This window comes from Lathamus discolor, chromosome 5, assembly GCF_037157495.1.
Source record: "Lathamus discolor isolate bLatDis1 chromosome 5, bLatDis1.hap1, whole genome shotgun sequence".
Lineage (NCBI taxonomy): Eukaryota > Metazoa > Chordata > Aves > Psittaciformes > Psittacidae > Lathamus > Lathamus discolor.
The window spans coordinates 114,647,662-114,666,591 of NC_088888.1; the positions used below are offsets into that span (position 1 = coordinate 114,647,662).

At 47.8% G+C, this 18,930-nt stretch overlaps 1 long non-coding RNA gene across 1 annotated transcript; it reads right to left on the bottom strand.

Annotated features, from left to right (window-relative positions):
- Window positions 1–5,588: 5,588 nt before the first annotated feature.
- Window positions 5,589–9,234, bottom strand: LOC136014500 (uncharacterized). Its single transcript, XR_010612740.1, has 3 exons — window positions 9,141–9,234; window positions 7,388–7,496; window positions 5,589–5,767 (listed from the first exon to the last, which is right to left on the bottom strand). It is a non-coding gene; the product is annotated as an uncharacterized LOC136014500 (long non-coding RNA).
- Between the last annotated feature and the right edge of the window lie 9,696 nt (window positions 9,235–18,930).

Below are 18,930 nucleotides of genomic sequence, written 5' to 3' on the forward strand. Positions count from 1 at the left end.
AGCAGCGGCAGCGGGAGGGACCGAGGCACCGCCTCTCCCCGCCGCCCGGGGGAGGAGCCGCCGCCGTGGCCGGCGGAAGGGGCTGCCCCTGGCTGGGCGCGCTGGTGTGCGGGTTGCGCCCGTACAGGGCCGGCTGCGGCTGTCGGTGCTGGGCCCGTCCCGGGGATGCTGCAGGGCTGAGGGGGGGACGGGACCCGCCGGGCCCGCCGCCGTCCCGGGGGGCGAAGGGCTCCGCAGCGCCTCACGGCCGGGGCGCCGCCATTTGAGAGGCCGCACAAGTGCCCCGTGGCCAGAGCACCACCATTTGAGAGGCCGCACGGACAAGCTGCTGCCGTGTGAGGGTGCCCACAACCGAGGTGCTGGCACTCTATAGAGTGTGAGGGGTGCCACGGATGTGCCCCAGCTGCGGCCCCGGGGGGGGAGCAGGGTCTCCTTAGGGCCGTGGAGGCCTTGCGGGCGCCCTGCGTGCCAGCACTGAGCCGCAGCAGCCCGGCTCTGGTGGCAGCTGCTCCTCCATGGGTTTTGGTGGCCGCTACCACAGCGTGCAGTGGTTGGGAAGTTGTGCCAAGTGGCCATGGTCTTGCTCAGGGACTGTAACCAGGGGTTGTACTCGGCAGTCCCTGGCTGGTAACTTGTTATTCAGACTTATATTTTAGGCTCAGTTCTCCATCAGGCTACAGCAGATGCTGAAATAGAGAGACAAGTTAGGTCCCAAGTAAGCAAAACAGCCTTACACCTGATTATACCTTAAGTGCTCTTAAATCCTCTGCCATAGTGCCGTGTTAGTCAACAAAAGGTATCACAAGACAGGGAGGCTCTGATTAATTAACAGCAGTAATTACATTTGTGTTAATGACCAGAGACACGTGAGTACGTGGGTATGGGCCGTGTAAGTGCATGTATGTGGAAATCCACGGGTTCACACCCTGGCTTGCGTCTTGCTAACTCATTTCTGTGCCTGCCGCTGTGCTGACACCAGGCAGACTGGTATCACCCCAGCTGGGCTGGAGATGGCTTTTTGCTCCGTGGTAGCGGATGTTGACAGACGTTTGTTGGGTACAGCTTGTTTTGCAGACTTTGGACTGTCACCAGGATCAGGTGCTTGGGAGTCACAGGGATTCTATGACGGCTTCCTTGAGAGATGTGTCTGACCTGACCCATGTTCACCCTTTGGCTTGGGACACTCATTTGTCAGATAGCAGGCTCCTGTCTTAAGCTTGTCTCTTGTCACTAATGTACTAATAGCAACAGCAAGCTGCTGACACCTATACTGACCCCCATGCCAGTCGCCGGTGCAGCAGGCTGGGCTGTTTGCAAGAGAAGGAATGACGTGTAGGTGCAGAAGAAATACATGCATACATACATAAGACAAACAAATACCAAGAAGAAAGTACAAGAGAACTGTGCAGCCACTTTGTTCCCCACACAACCCTGCATTAAGGACATTATTTGCTTTGTTCCAGACACTGACCTGGGGAGGCTGCATATTGTGGTTGCAGCATCCTATTTCATTGCTCAGTTTGCAGCATGCCAAAAGGCTGCATCAGGCTAAAGATATGCACTAGCATCTTTACCACAGGCTGTGGAAGGTTGATCCCAAAGGATAACCAGGTTTAGCTCATTCAAAGCACAGACCCATCAGCAAGCAAGCCGTTGTACATCCCACAGTAGAGGCTGTGGTTTCAGGTGCATGGATGTTGTGCTCACAGGCTGAACTGTGTGGCCTCTGTGTCACTTCAAGGCTCTGTTTTGCTACTGCTTTGCTTCCAGCTGCCAAGACTGACCCAGGTAATCACACCAGTGTATTGCTGCTGGTATCACACACCTCGGCTGCCATTTCCAGTGGGACCACTCTCCCATCTCACATTCCCATGGACCTGAGCACTAGGCTGTCACAGCTTTTGGACCCAGACATGGAACCTCCTGGGTCACAGCTATCTGTGGGACCTGCTGTCCTACCCAGCACACAGTTATCTTCCTGTGGGGTTGTGGAGCTCAAGTCAGATGTTAGCTCTGCAGACCTTAGGACACTGCAGAAAGGAACACTTTGGAGAAGCAGGTTGGAGGATTTCATTATCATTTGCCAATGGGAATTTCTGGCTGCTTTTTTCCTGCTTTCACTGCTTAATTTCACTTTCTCAGGCCACCGCACATCTGGATGAACCAATGGGCCCCATGTTTCAGAGTGTGAAATGTTGAGAAATGGCATGCGGCGCAAATAAGGATCTTAAGATGCCTGCCATGCAATTATTTCCCTCTCACTTGCCTATCTACAAGACCCAGAAGGCCTGATGCTACAAAGCCAAAAAAACTCACCCACAACCCACATGGAAAAGCATGAACATGGTGGAGATCAGCCCAGGACACTTCCCTGAGATAATCACAGCCTGAGCCTGCACGTCTTGCAGCCCTAGTTGTGCAACATCACCATTTATTGAGGGCACAGGGAGTACCTTCAAATCCCTTTTATTTACAGCATGAGGACAGCTGTTTTCCTATAGTTAGAACATTCCAGCCCTGTTTGCAAGTGGTCATTTCATGCCCAGATGGAGGTTTGGGTGTTTTTGTTGTTGTTGCTATTGTTGATTCATGTTAACGCCCTAAAACCACAACTGGAGAGGGAAAACTGCTGCTGTGCATCCCAAGCTTTTTGCATCAGAATATTCCTGGCTGTTTTTACAATGTCTGTGGCTCGCAGCTCATGCAGCACCGAACTTTTCATTGCAAAGCTTATTGAAAGCACAGGTTAACATGCTCCTATGTGGACTGAAGGCTACTTAGCCTGGCCGGCTGACTGCCACTCACATGTGTGTGATGGTCTGGGAGACACTGACGTAAGCTGAAATAGCTCCATTTGCTGCTTTGCATGTGAAATTGCAATGAAATCTGATCTCATCTTACCCAGCAAGAGGTAACTGTTTTATACAATGAGTTTAAAGAGCAGAAAATGTGGCACTACCAGAAAGAAATACTAGTTGAATATTGCTGTTACTTCGTAACTGTTGGCTTTAACATTAGTGATCATCACCACCACTGCTGCACCCTCTTTACATCCGCTGTACCTTTCCTAGACAGCTTTAGAAAATAAAGATGTACCTTATCATGCTTTGAAATACCATCTTTGGCTTACTGAGATGCTGGAATTAATAACAGCTCAGTACAGCTCAAACAGGCTTTACTGAAAGCTGGAACAGCAAAGGAGGAAAAAACCCATGTTAAATATGAAATGCTTGTTAGGAAGCCAATGGGAATTTCTCTGCAGCAACCTGCAAATGTCACTCACAATTTTTTCATAGCATCTTTTCCACTACCTGGCAGAAACCTCTTTGTCCATAAATCTTAGCTGTGTTCAGACTGCAATCACACAATGAACATGTTTCTCATGGGGAAAGTGTGGTGGGTTTGGGTTTTTTTTTTTTGCTTGGGGATCACATTAGTTGCAGTCTGTCTTCTAACCCCTAGAACAAGACACAGCTGCAATAAAGTGAGAGATCATGGCCATAACATAAAACTGATCACTGTGTATAGATCCAGACTGCAGAAAGACTTAGTTCGCAGAATTTTCTCACATGGATAAAGTCCATGAAATCACAGAGGGTGTGGGAGGGATGGAGTCTGTGTCAGCCCTGTCCTCCACCATGGTTCTGCTTTGTGTTACTTACTCTGTTGTGTCAGACGAATGTCCTCAGCCGTGTGGGCTGAGGATGGCATTCCTGCCCTGCTGCCTCATTGTTGCTGCCAGCTTCTGCAAGCACTTGCCAGTGAGATGGAAAGTTTGGGTTTGCCCAAATCACACTCATTGTTTGCTTCCAGCAGCCTGACTTTGGAAAGGGACCTGGGAGTATCTGCATAACCACTTTCCACTGGCAAAGAGACAGATGGGAGGGGATGGGAAGGGATGGGAAAGGGGAAAAGAAAGGGAATCCCCAGAAGAGGAGCAGCTATGAGTGGCTGTTAACTACAGATGCTAGTTGCAAAGGGAAAGCCCTTCCAGAAGCCTCAGAGGTCAATCAGGTTTCCCCTCTCCAGCCCTAGGGGTCAGCTTGAGGCTGAAGGTGAGTTCTGCAGTGTGGATACTATTTTCTGTGCCTAGCTTGGATGAATCATAGGCTGACACACTTGACACTGCAGTGTGTCTGGTCCTGGTTTACAAATGGAGCTGGGGCCAAGTTCAGCTGTGTAGGACTGACCTCAGTGCTCAGCTGCTGAGGTTCAGAACTCTGATCTTGAACCATCTTCACCCAAGTCGGGGAGACATCCTGCCAGGTTAATCTCAATCGATTACTCATAGCAGCTTTAAAAAGAAATTCTGCATCACTCACTTAGCATGAAATGACCTTTATGTAGAGCTGGACTCAGCCCTCAGTTGACATTTACCCAGAAAGTCCTGATCTGGCTGAAAACCTCAGGTCTGTGTTTCTCTTTCACCAAAGAGGTATGTTCAAAACCGCAGTGATTTATTTTGCCAGAAACATAGGGGAAAGCCATACCCTCAAAGTGACATTTTAGCCATGCCCCCTCCCATGACCTTTAATATTTCTCAGTTGCAATGAAGAGAGCCTTGTTATCTGCTCACACAGGGAAAGTAACAAATTGGTTGATTTCGTGTTTGATTTTCTACCTTGTGCTTCCTTGACATTATCTCCAAGTTAACGTTATTGTTCTGTTGCATTTTGTATTAACAGCAAAGCCCTCTGTTCCTTTGGGGAAGAATAAACTAATGCTGCATAATATTTGTGGACCACAAGGAAAGGATGACAGAGGTGCAGCTACCTCCCACTGCTTGCTTTTCTGACTGTCATCTTTTGGCTAAACACCATAGTGGCAGTTAACAACGCCAGTCCAGACCGAGATACCTCCTCCACCTGGCACTGTAGGATACTCGGTGCGTGATTTCTAGTGACTTTGAGAAGAAAGGCTGGTTTAAACTCCCCCAAGATGCACAGCCTGTCTGCTCTTGTGAACTCTCATATTTGCAGCCTGAATGTGCTGACGGATCTTTGCAGATAAGAACGGCCATTGGTTTACCAGCAGCGTTGGGTGAGAAAATTGTGAGTCAGTCAACCATAGTTCATTTGATGTGTTGTCTATCTACCTCTTCAAGTACAACTTAAGTCCATGAAGTATGCTTTTATGGTAAGTCTTCTGACTGCAGCGTTTCAGTTACCTCTGCTTCCTTCTGATTGCCAAGGGCCACGTTGGCTTTGCAGGGAAGCGTGACTCAGCGCTGCCAGCGTGGTACAGTGCCCCAGTGATATGAAATGACAAACATCCTTATTCCTGTGCATGTGGGACATAGTCCTATAAAGTCTCTCCTAGGTAAACAAGTCCAATCCTGGCAGTTTTAGCCAGGAAAATTTTTCTACTGCTACTTTTTCAGCTGTGGGAGTTAAATTGGCATTCTTGAAGAACAACAGAAACATGACAGGGTTTTTCCCTACACTCATTCTGGTTCAGAAGTCTTCCTGGAAAAGAAAGAAGGGAAACAGTGGGTTTTGTGATGTAGAAAAGAAGCAGTAAAAAGAACAAAGTAGCTCAGTGTTTTCCCAGAGACGAGAGAATGCAAGAGACAATAAAAAGTACGGAAATGTGTATTATTGCTCAGTGGCAGAACTAGTAGCCAACTATTGTAAAAGCTGGGTTATCTCTAGTAATATCTGGGCTCCTTTCGTGGGATGCTACGGTGTTTTTAGAAGGTTCTTGCTTGCAGGGTTCTGGTATCACGAGCCTTCGGAAGCTTTCACAGAAAACCTTTGCTCAGCTTGAACTGCAAGTAAAAAAATGAACAAGGTATTTGGATCCATAGGGAATATGAGGGAAAATAATGATTAAATGTAATTAGAGGGGCAGGTCCCCCAGGAGCACCGTGTGTAGTGGGTAATCTTATCTCTAAAAGAGTAGCATTAAACAATGACAGGAACAACCAAAGATCAAGGAAAAGCTCTCTTTGGGGGAAGTGAAGGGTATAAAGGAAATATAAAATAACACTGCAGAGAGAGCAGATGGAGAGTTTCTGCTCTTCTTGTCTTCAGTGATGTGAAGGGATATTAAGACTAAATTTTTCATGCCAATAGCATGTGTAAGTGGAGCGTGGTGCTCAAAGCCACTAGAAACCTTTCAAGACAGGGGCTTAGAAAGACATAGAAGAGGTTGGCAGTTTCATAGGGCAACATTAGGGGCTTTCAAAATTAACACATGACAATTTTGAACCAAATGCTAACTATTAGAGCTCAGGATCAGACCCAACTAGAGAAGACAGATGACTGGCCCACCTCTGCGCTCACAGGCCACCACCTGACATGCTGCATCCTTGCTAGAAGCAAGATACAGGGCAGGATGGTTGCCTGGTCTGACACTGAAGGACAATACCCACATTTTCCTTCAGAGATGAGAACGAGCTGGGCCACTGCTGCATGCCAGGGTGTACAAAGTGTGAGAAGAAGGGGAGTGCAGGAAGGAAAAGTGGCTGCATCAGGGTAGTGGAGGTTAATAGCTCTGTCTAGGACAGTTTCTTAACAGACACCACCAAGACACTGTCACAACGTGAAGGCGACCTATAAAGCAGGGATGCTAAATCTCTCCCACTGTTCCTAAATGCTACAACATTTATTCCTCCATATCTGCAATGGTAGTTGAGCTCCTCCTGGCTCTAAGACATTCCTCAGCACATTAGACATGCTGCAGATGTATCTGTGTTTAACCCAGTTTCTTCTTGGTACTGTCAGTCTCCAGTAGAGAGGCTGCATAAAATTAAAAGCTCCTGGTTCTGTATCTGGAGTGAGCACAGTTTATCAGATGGCAGCTTATTCTGATGGAGTACATTAATACCTGAGTCATCAGGGCCTCTGGCTTTTTTATGTCAGCTTTCCAGTCTAGCTTTGTTATGTGCAGCACTCCCTTTGAATTCGGCCACTGCCACCCCAACATTACAAAAGGAGGGATTCTAGTGGGATGCTTTCAGGGAAGTGTAATGGGAAACAGTCTGGTCTGAGCAGCAACTCAAATATCATCAACCATGGACTCTGAGCTTCCCTTTTAAATTAAACAGCAACATGGGAAGTTACTGAAAAACACAAGAGATTCCCCTGTTGGGCAACAAGGAATCACTGCGTAGAGACCACGTATATCTGATGCATACGGAATTCACCATTAGCATTTACTTGAATCATCCACAGGGATCAGATGCCTTATCAAGCCTTCCAGCTTTGCTGGATCTATGTAAGTCTCCTTTCACAGCCTGTAGACTCATTCTCTAATCCTGCTGCTCTTTGAGATACTGCTGAAGAAGATCCTCTCTCTCTTTCTCATGCCTTTTTTCTGTCTACATCACATCCTGGGTGTTTTCACCAGTGTTATCCACACCTTTGTACTGCTGACAAATACTTACCTCTCTCTTATTGGCGTCCCTCCATCCACCTCCACCATGTAGGCTTGAGTACCTGCCATCTAGAGCTGACCACCTCTTCAGCAATATATGATATTAGACCTCCTGACCACTGTAACAAAACACAGCCAAAAATCAGTGATTTTCCTTGGCAGACCTCACTGTTTCCAACCATCCTGGTATCCCAGAAGCAATGAAACATCCTGACTTTCGTGGATTTTAATGTATTAGGCACCACTTGGCAGAGGGATAGACATGTGCCTACAAGCAGACAATGCACAACCCAAATGTTCTTAAAACTGCATCTCCTATGTGCATCCTTTTCAGCTGAGCATGGGTGAGAGGTGTTTGATTCTTAAAGGACTCCAGGAAGGTGGCCCTGCTGGAGTTGCCATGCCATAGCCATGCAGTAAGTTTCATTTACAAAATGAACAGGGTGTCAGGAGCTAGTGTCCTTTATTCCCACCTTTTCCCATGCTAATTTGTTTATTTGGAACAATTCTTTCTGACTTCCCTGTCTATCTTTACTCAGGCAAACTAAAAACTCTTCTTTTGAGATTACATGCGAGTCAAGATGTGCACTTTCAAAGCAAGTGATGGTGTGGAGTGAGAAAAATTAAGTAGTGCAGAAAAAGCAGACCAAGTTGGTGATGCCTAAAGAAGGTACCAAGCATGCAAGGCTGGGTTTTTAGGGACTTTCAGAGATATGAATTAGGTTCTAGTTTTACCACAGGGTTCAGTACAGATTTTGTTTCAAAGATCAGAAATAAAGGCCCTGTATTATAATGGTTTTCTAGACTTGGTGCTCCTGTAGGTTGCAAGGTCCACGGGTAGAGGGTACAGCCATAGAATCCCAACCAAGAAATGTAAAAGTGGCCAAGCTAACTTGTTGCTGTCTTAGGTATCACACACATACCACTGAGAAGAAAAACGCATACCTTTATGAATTAAGTAATTGTACAGCTGAGAGGCTTTAGAAGTACCCGGGTGCCCAGACTGAACTGAGGGAGCAGCACACTGTCCCCTTGCAGCAGACTACTCCACTATCTCTGACCTTGACTGGGAATCCCAGGGCTTAAAGCAGGTGAGGACCACAAGAGTAATTCTTTTCCTCTAAGGGCCTGATTTTGTAGGGGTAGGCAATAGCCATTATTAGGAGAGTGATCTGCGAGGAAAGCATCAACAGGCATTTTAAGCACACAGTTTGTCTTTGCTTGTCTTAACCCTAAGCTCACCGCAGCTTCAACGTGACTACTGTGATTTGATTTAGGTCGGATTTATTTCCAGCAACCGCTCTGTATTACAGCAGATGGCAGCCTTTCCCCGGATTTCCAGAAATGAAGGGTACCTGCATTTCAGACAATACAGGTCTTTTCTTGTCTCCTGGTGTTTGCTTGCTCCCAGCAGAAGCCTCTGTAGGAGCTGAGTAACAGGATCGAAGAAACTAGAGATTGAAACAAGACTGAAATCACCTCCTTGCGTTAGAAGGGCTTGGCTCCTCACCAAAGGCCTGATCAGCTGTTGCACCATCTCTTTATTCATCTAGGATGATGTTTCCCTTACAGCTTGTATCAGAGCTCAAGATCAAAGTAATTAAACCCCCACGTTAGTGCATTTCTTCACCTTGACAACAGCACACAACAGAAAACACATCATACTTTGTGGGTAGCATGTCAAAATCAAAGTGACATTTTTCAGTGCTTGACTTAGTGAGATGTTTGTGCATATTAAAAAACACCTCTGTTAGAAGACCTACAGCAGCTGGCTGAATAAACTGTGGTGTGGGTGAGGCCTCCAATTACTTCATCTGCTGGTGACTGTTCAAAAGAGCCTCACATACACTCTGTGGATTCACCCAGCCCTGAAAAGCAAGGAGAAAAGTGATCAGCACTCTTCTGTCCTTCCCCTTGTTATTCCCTGCTCGCAGAGCCAGAACAGGAATGCTTGTAGGAACATGTCTTACTGAGATGACCACAGGCACACCAAGCTCTTTCTAATACCCTCTGGATCCTGTGGAAGTATTTCTTACTACCACATGGTAACTCCCTTGTCCATACTGTGTTTTTACACCTACTTTACTGGTATTAATCAGTGCTAGTGGTCTGTTTCACAAGCACGAGAATGGTGCAAGATGCCTTCCTCCGGGAGGTTGCTCCTGGTGCAAACACGAAAGAACACAGATTTACTTCTGCATAGGCTTTGTCTGCAATTTCCACTTTTTATCCTGCTTCTGTTCTCACAGAGTATGCTAATGGCATCCAGATGCTTATTAACACGTTTCATAGTAACAACCAGAGACAGGAAATACAGGCCAGATGAGGAAGAGAGCAGCTTAAACAATAGTTAAGAGAGATGAGAGGAATTCAGAGTCAGCAGGGACAAGTCAAATTTACTCTGGAGCCTTCAAGAAACCAATCAAATGGTTGTCAGTGGGCGACTTTATAAACTGCAGGGGACAGGAGAGGTCCCACAGGGCCAGAGAACCTATTACCAGTATCTAGGGAGACATCCAAATACAGCATTAATTAATCTTAAAGGCCCACATGATCCTAAAGCAGTATGGGCTTACAAAAACAAGCTGTGTCTATCCAGCTCCATTTCTCTCTTTGATAAGGCAGCTGGCCTGGCAGCTAGGAAAGAGAAGCCACAGATGTGCTGCATCTTCACTTGAGTAACCCTGCCTCATGCAGCCACCAAAGGAAACGGTCTAGACAACGTTACTACAAGGTGAACAGGCGAGCGAGTTGTTTATGCTCAAGGTGTAATATTCATCACATCCCCAGCTCTGCATGTCCCTGACAGCCACTGCCATGGGAACACTGGCTCCCAAAATCTGGCCCAAGAGGCAGGAGGCTGTATTTCTGTGCATATACCACAAGGGATGGGAGATGCAGGGAGAAAGTGTTAATTTCACACAGGAAATCACCATCAGTGGGGAAACGACCCAGATTCCCTACATTATACTCAAGGTCTTGGCATTCACGAGCATCTTTTCTTTACAAGATATGTGCGACACCCACCCCCATTTCAGACTTTAATGAAAGAAACACTTAAAATCCTCTTCCACCAATCTACCCAGCCTGCAGACTGCTGCTCGCATGTGTCCCTCTGAGGAGCCTTTTCATCCCTTTCGAAAGCTGCCCTCCTCTTTCCCAGCTCTGTAGAGAAATCTGGCTAACTACAAATCTTGAGGCCATTATACTGCAGTTCTCCCATCGTCCTGGCTCCATTCATTATTAATAGCTCGTCATTAAACTTTAATAAATTGAGTGGCAGAGGTTTAAGGCTTGTTAGGCACCTTTCCTCCCTTTTTTAATTCCAGGTCCATTTGTTGGATGAGTTCCTTCAGTGTCAGGTGGGGGAAGCTCTTGGTCGATAACAGGCGTACCAGAAAGTTGTAACATCTTTATTTCCACACCCTGCAGAAATGCTTGAACACAGCAGCTTTGGCTTTGAGCTGTTTGGGGGGTTTAATATACGAAAACAAAGCAAAGCCCCAAACAGTAGGTAAGTCTTTGGTCTCAACTTGCTCTTCAGTTTACTTTATTAGAGGGGGAGTTGATGAGTTCTAGCTTTGTTCATTAATGAGCTGCCTTCACAAGGAAGAGGCTTGGTTGTCTAAGACTGTTGATCGGTGTAGGACTATCTTAATACAGGACCTGTCCTCCAAAAAGTAGCAAATTGGGGGTGCTCCACCAGGAGCACAGAAGCCCATGGTAAGGAGGGAGCGTCTCCATCCTGTTTTTCCAGGTGGGACTTGCTCTACACCCATCCCAGGGGTGCACAGCCCCACTCCCATGTGCAGCAGTGACACTGTCAGCAGCAGCACTCTCAGCAGCACTGATATTTGCTTGCGTAGAGTTGTTTTGCTGTGGATCATCCCCTTCACCTTGCAGTTAAAACCTGAAAGGACTCTGTGGAAGAACCAAATTGCTCCATGTTCTGCGCTCAGGCACCCAAAATTGAAATGCTTTCCAATGGGCAGAAGTATACTGAAATGAAGAACCATCAAGGATATTTTTCACCAGTGGAGGAGGTGGGGAAGAGTCTTTGGAGGACACACAGCACTCAGGACACCAGCAGGGACCTTCTCACTTCACTTGGCAAGTGGAGGGCCTTGGGGAGGACATGTTGAAGTTGAATGCAACGTTCAGGATAGAGAAGCAAGGACCCCAGCAGCCTGGCAAACACAGCCTAGGAAGATCAAAAGGAGAAGAAAAGGATGAGAAGAAATATGCTCATTGCCTTCAGCTATGTAAAAGGCTGCTAGAAGGAGGGAGAAAAAACTATTGACTCCACATTCTATGGGGGGAACAAGCAATAATGTGCTAGAAGCTTTCCTTCTGGGGCTTTAGGTTCAAGATGAGGAGCAGTTTCTCACTAGGAGGATAGTTGAACTGAGGAACAGGCTGCCTGGAGAAGCTGTGGAGCTCCAGTACTGCAGGTTTTCAAAGGGTAAGTGAAATGAACACTTGCAAGCAGGATTTGAGCAGAACCAACCCTGCCACGGAGCAGACTAATGCAGGAGAGGGCCTTCCATGGGTCCGTGAGCACATTATGAGCACAATAGGTTTTTAAATCAGCTGATGAAAAGAAGCTCACATCTAAAACTGGTGAAAAAGTTTTTTGGTGGAACCTGGGAGCTCTCATTGTTGTTTTTTTTTCCCTTTGAAATAGTAGGGAAATTCCAGAGACACTGAGATCTGCGACTCAAAAGAGAGCCAGAACTACCATTTTAGACTAACTCATCTGACAACCCTACTGAGCAAAATAAAGAGAAAGCTGATCAGTGCTCACACATAAAGGAAAATAACATAATGCAAATCAACATGGCTTTTTCCTGAAGAAAAACATCTGGCAAACCTGCTTTCCTCCTTTAAGGCAACGAGTTTGGCAGATACAAGGCAGTTGCAATGGAGTTCTGTAAGACATCTGACTTGGCATGGAGCGACATTGTGAGTAAAAGATTAGCACTGTCCCCTATCAGAAAAGCCCACATTAAATGGATTAGCTGACAGCTTCCCTGGTGGAGGCACTGCCATGGATGGGACAGAACCACCTGTGAGGTGCTTGGACCCAACACTGCTTCACCTTGCCACTCAGATTCTGGGAGCAACCATAAGGTGATGGCTGACTGGATGCGTACAGGATGGAGCACTGCTCCTCTGAGGGGCTGGGAGAGCTGGGGTTGTTCAACCCGGAGAAGAGAAGGCTCCACAGAGACCTTATGGCTGCCTTTCAGTTCTTAAAAGCGGCTTATAAGAAAAGTGGGGAGAGACTTTTCAGCAGCGGCTCTTGCGGCAGGATGAGGGGTGATGGTATTAAACTAACAGAGGGAGATTCAGGCTGGATGTGAGAGAAAATTCTTTACAGTGGAGGTGGTGAAACACTGGCACAGGCTGCCCAGAGAGGTGGTGGATGCCCCCTCCCTGGAGACATTCAAGGCCACGCTGGATGTGGTTCTGAGCAACCAGATCTGGTTGAAGATGCCCCTGCTCATTGCAGGGGGGGTTGGACTGGATGAGCTTTTAAGGTCCCTTCCAACCCAAGCTATCCTGTGATTCTAGGATGTAAGGATCTATCAGGTGGCGAGCTGGGATGACAAGAGTAATTCAGGGACTGCTGCTACACACAACACACGGTGTAGCATTGAGGACCTAGAGCAAAGGTGGGTTTAATACCCCCACTCTGGGGACTCCCACAGCTGCTCTTCTCTTCCCCTGTGCTGTCCTAGGGAAGCCAGCCTCTGATATCCCACCCTTATACTTCTGTAGTGCGAATCAAGGCCAGGTTAGATGGGACTCTGAGCAACCTTAGCCCATGGCAAGGGTGAGTCTAACTAGATGAGCTTTAAGGTCCCTCTCGACCAAACCATCCTATGAATTAGGCACTAAATTACATTCTGAAAGACTGTTTGGGGCCAGCAGAACCTACACCTCTTGCGTGATACCATTCAACCCATTTTTCACTGCAGGAACATAAATACAGCCTTGGCTCTATTAACCATTAGCCTACAAAGATCAAAATATAACAAAAAGCAGGCACACATGGTCTATAAATATATTTATGCTGTTGTGAGGAACACTAATCCCAGCATTCCACAGAATGAAAACCACTCCACTGGATACAGTGCATTTGTCAGTGTTGTGTGAAAGACTGAGGGATGGAGTGGTTTTTCCCTTAGGGCCGGCACAGGCTCTACCCCGAGGTCCCCTTTTGCAAAGGCACTTGCCCCGGCTCTGGCGATGGCTTTCCCTGGCAGGCAGCTGCCGAGGAGTGCGACATGAGCGACACGAGCACTGATTCATCGACGCCCAAAGGCGCTTCCACACACACCTTCTGCTTCTGCTGCTGGAGAGCAGGCGGGGTGAGATTCCCAAGTGATAAAGAGTGACGTTGGCAGAAACACTGAGCAACACTGAGCGCACCCGGAGCAACGGCGGAGCTGAGGTCCCGGCCTTGCTCCCCCTGCCTCTCCAGAAAGCTGCTCTCAAGCCACTTTGAAAGCATCTAGTACCCACGCTCTGTACTGTTACGGGGCATTTCAGAGACCTTCTGCTGTAGCTCCCCTTCCGAAGTGAAGCGAGCTGACTAAATGGCTTGAGGCCCTGGCAGCTTTGCTCTGAAGGGCATGTACTGGCTCTGCCTGGCTTGCCACCCTGCCCACCAGTTGTATGGAAGGGGCAGCAGATGAGATGTGCCCGCATCCCTGTGACCCATCTCAGACAACATTTACCCTCCAGCAACGGTAGAGGATGGCACCACAGGGTCATCCCGTGGTGGGACCCATGGACACGTCCCCATGCACTCCACAGAATAACAAGCTGGGTAAGTGACGGCAAGACCTCTCAATCCACCACAATCTGGAGCCTTTCATCCCCTTTAAAGTCACAATTTGGGTGACTGTCCAGGCAAAATGAAAGCGGGCACACTGACATCCCAGACCTATGGAGACATGAAAGTGTCAACTGGAAGCACAGGCCTGAGAGGGAGAAAAAGAGGCCAGTTAAAAAGCCAGGTTGGCTCTGCGTTGCTCAGGGCTAACAGAACAGATGATGGCATCGCTGGAAGCTGCGTTCCCTTTTAATTGTCCTCGTTCCACTGAATAACTAATTCTCTCCTCCTCCCACACGGCAGGGAAAAAAAAGACAGCAGCATGGGTTTTTGGAAAGGAGGAGTTGACTCAATTCCTCTCCTACAGCGCATGACAGCGAGCTGCAGTTTTTAGCCTTGCATCCAGGCAAGTTTAGAATATCACTGCATGCATTTGTTTTGTTTCAAGTCTTCTGGGATCAGCTAAAAATACTGTTTCGGAGAGAAGAGGATATGGAAGCACTAAAGGCTTTGTGTTCACTCAGCTCCTAAACTGCAGCCAACCAAAGGGAGTAGTGAAGGTAGATCCCATTTGTAAAGTGATTGCATTAAAGTGTTATTTTACAGGTATCAGGGGGCTGGGATGTGGGAGGTGCTGGGGATCTAATCCAGGGAAAGCCCAGAGATGAAATGCTGTGCTTACCACAAGACTCATCCTGCATGTGGCTGATGCCCAGGAAAGCCGCTCCTCAAGCTCTTCCCTTATCCTTGACCAGCTCATATTTTACAGCATTCTCCAATTTAATGCATTCAAAGTCACATATTTCAATAGAAACACTTTAAAAGGCAATCATAACCACAAGGAACATGAGTGAGAAGCTGTCAGATGAGCTGCAAAGTGAATCTGATTTAACTTTTTTTTTGGGGGGGGTGCTGAAGCAGAAACAAAAGAAAGGGACAAAAGAACATGAGCTGTCGACAGACAGGATGATCCTGGGTGTTAGTAAAGAACATGTATAAGGAAGCTTCTTCCCCAAGTGAGGTAACAGCGTACTGCACTTCTCATCTGCTGTCTCCGTGCCTCTTGCTTTGTGTGGCACACTCATGGGGAATCCTTAGGAGTCCATCATGTGCTGCAGAGGGGAAGCCTTTTAATGAGATGTTTTCAATATGCAGAGATAAAATAGACAATCCTGGCACAAGTTATCGCTCCAAAGGACTCTGTACCCTCACCATGTTTCTGAAAGGCACCGCATCTCCAGTAGCGATCTCAGTACAGAGCTGTTGTTATGTATGTAGACAGCGTAAAGGAAGGAAGTCAAAGCAGATTAATAATTCACTGCTGCCTCAGAGCTGTTTAGTGGCACTAAATCAGCAAAAGCCTTCAAAATGAAAACATCACGATATTGCAGGCTCTGCCAAATTACAAAGGAGATGCCTCTGCCAGCAGGAAAGTGTTTCTCTGCTTGATCCATAAGGTCACTGGTGCCCACGCAGAGGATGTGAGATGTCTCAATCCCTGTGTGATAGCGATGGACCCTCATCAGGGGCAGCAGAACTGGGTATCTGCTGGTGCCTTCGCTGCTGCCACAAGTGCACCCCTAGCAGCAGAGCCAGGCAAGCATCACAGGCCAGAGAATAGGGTGATGCCAGTGCTGGTTCCCATTCCAGCCCTGCAAGAGGGGCAGTAGGACAGGGATGGAGAGCGCTGGCAGCCAAATCAAGAGTGTCAGGGAGCTCCTGACTGCCAGAGCTGGTGCTTTGCCTCCGGTCGCTCATCTCCTCCCAGGCTCAGCCTCAGGGGATGCAGCCCCAGCCAGTGCCCAACGTGATCCCACACAAGGTTCTCCTGGGGGGCTGCTTCTGCAAAGCCCCCTGCTTACTGCGGCTGTGGAAGGGACCGTATCTGCCAGGGCCGGAGGGAGGAGGGTGTGCAGCAGCTCGCAGGGAGACCAAGGCAGCACATAAAGATTCAGGCACTGGAGCTTATGGCTGAAACATAAAGCCTCAGGCACATGTGAAGCCACCGCAGGCTCTGCAGTCCCCAGGGCTGTGTTGGGTATGGCTGCTTGCACAGGGCACCAGCTTGAGGAAATAAAAGCACTTTTCTTCTGTTCTTTAAACCTGTCCCACCTTCTTCTTTCAGGAGGGAGACAGGACCAGACCAACAACTGGCAGCTCCTAGCACAGCTGAAGCAGGCTGTTCCTCATGCAGTAGCACACATCGGTGTTTCCCCAGCTCGGTGTAGGTTACCATGGGATACCGCATCCAACAGCGGGGCTTGACACAGTGCTGTTCTCTGCAAGGAAACGGGGGCCTCAGCTCTTGCTGCTGCCCATGCAGAGGCCACGCTTGCCACAGAGCTGCTGACCCAAGTCACTGGAATCATCACAGCTCCCAGAGAGATGCTTTCCCAGGTCTTTCTCACAGGATGCACAACAGCGCATGTACAAGTGATCTGTAGCCACAAAAGAGCCTCAGAAGCTGCATTTCCAGGATGATCACAGCCCTTATGTTTAAGTCGAGTGCTACAATTAAAAATAGATAAGCTTTGCCAATGATTTTACAGGAAAGGAAACACAGATCGCATGAGCCAAGAGTAGGACCAGGAAATCCGGTCTAACTCAACAGCAACCAGTCCTAATCCAGGCTGAAAGCAGCGTGCAGGTAGGCAGCTGTAGTCATCATGATAGACTTAGATTGTGAAATTGGAAATGTATTTTTAGCATCAGGTCTGGAAAGTGTCTCTTCAGAAGCAGACCAAGCACACCACAGCAGGGTCACTGTGGGACTTGCAGAGCACCTTCAAGCAGAGGAGGGTTGCTGGGGTGACTTCATCACCTTGTTAAACCTCTCAGGGTACCAGCCTCATTCTTGCAGGTGTAACAAGCCTGGCACAGATGGCATCAGAAAACCTCATCCCCAGCCTGCACCACGCATCTCAGAGCTACACCACGTGCTCACGGTGCTGGCTTGAACCCGGTGGCTGAGTCAGTGAAGGGAACAGAAGGCTCTGTTGGTGCTGGACTACCCACAACCTCCCCCGAGAAAGCCCCCAGCAACCCCCCATCAACATGCTCCTGCCCTGCTGTGAGTCAACATACCAAGCTGCCCCACTCCTGCTCTGGGAACGAAGAAAGGGCTTTCATTAGCCAGTGCTGTGCCAAGCTGCTGCCTTTTACCAGTGTTAGATCCAGGCAGTTTCCTACAGCTGAAAAGCAAATTAGCTCATTAAATCACCTGCTTTACACATCACACAAAGAGCTGCGCAGAACAGAGCGGCCGTCACAAACCAACTGCAGAAAGCAGAGCTGCTCATTTCCAGAGGCAGGTCTGCACAGAACTTTAATGCTAGAAAAGGGCCTACCCTCACCTCATCTCCTCATACCTGCGGTGATCTCCCATCCATCCTGTTCCATCATCATGGATGCCTCTTTCCATTCAAACAAACCTTTGAAAGGAGGTTAAGGCCATAGATGCCATTTGGGGATGGTTTTCTGCAGGTTCAAGGGGCTGATTTCGGCTGCGCACAAGCGGAGCTGTGATCATCTCAGAGCTAACCCAGTGCAACCTCTTGCAGGTCTCCCAGCTCGCACACTTGTTCAGAAGCAGAGGTTCTGAGTTCAGAGCGCCTCAGTCAGCCGGTTGAGTCAAAGGGATCATTTTACTTTTAATCTGACATTCATTTTACAGTTTACAGGGTCCGAGACCTCCTATTTAAATTGTTTATTTAAGAACAGAAGCCCGGGGGGAACTCCAATAGGGAACCACAGTCAAAGTTACTGCTTTTAGCTACCTTGCATGTTGTATGGAAATTGCTCCCCAAACAACTTGACTGCTGCTATCCTACTTTAGAGAGTGGGATTTCCGTGTCTCAGGCATCTGAATCCATGTTCTGCCCTGTTAAAAATAGAATTAACAAGCCCAGTCTGGGTCAAGAAAAGCATACAACAGGCAGAGAGCGTGGAGCAGGCTCGGAAGGGTTATCTCAGCATGACGTTACCCAGAGAAACAGCCAGTTCTGTGAAGACTGCACCTTCTTCTGGGGGGTTTCTCTTGTCTTTTTGGCAGGGTGGGGTAGAGAAGTATAATGAAAGCATAATGTACCACCTTAATAGGGCAGAGGCTTCATGGTGGTTACGTGTTGGGCATGAACCTCTTTTTGTCAGGCGTGCGTGTGCCCAAATGCACTGCTGGCTCCACATCAGCATCCATCTGTGCCTCCAACACGGGGTGAGCACACCACTTTGCATATGCCTGCTGCCATCCTGTTCTCTGCTTTCACAATTCATCTTTATGTTATTCATTCTGCTCTGTAGCTCGCTTCACATCCTTTTCTGCTTTTTCATATCCCCTTAGCCAACAAGATCAGGAGCAGAGAAGATGTGTCAATCCGATACTGTGGAAGATGGAACCAAGAGTTCTCGCCGTTTTCGAAGAGCCATTTCAAGGTTATGCTTACATTTCATTATTTGTAGCTATTGGTGGAAGAGATCATTTAACCGCATCTTTTGAACGACAATCTTGCCTCTGTTAAAGCAGAGTTAAATATAAAACAGGACACATCTGAAAGGAGCCATTCAAATCCATGACCAGGAGAACATGCAAGCTCTTTGCAGTTGCTTTTCTGTGATCTTAATCCACACGTGCAGAAGAGACGCATGAGAGCAGAAGGGCCATCTCCAGCCACTTTTCCCACCTCTTGGAAACAAAGCAACAGACAAATCCCAGA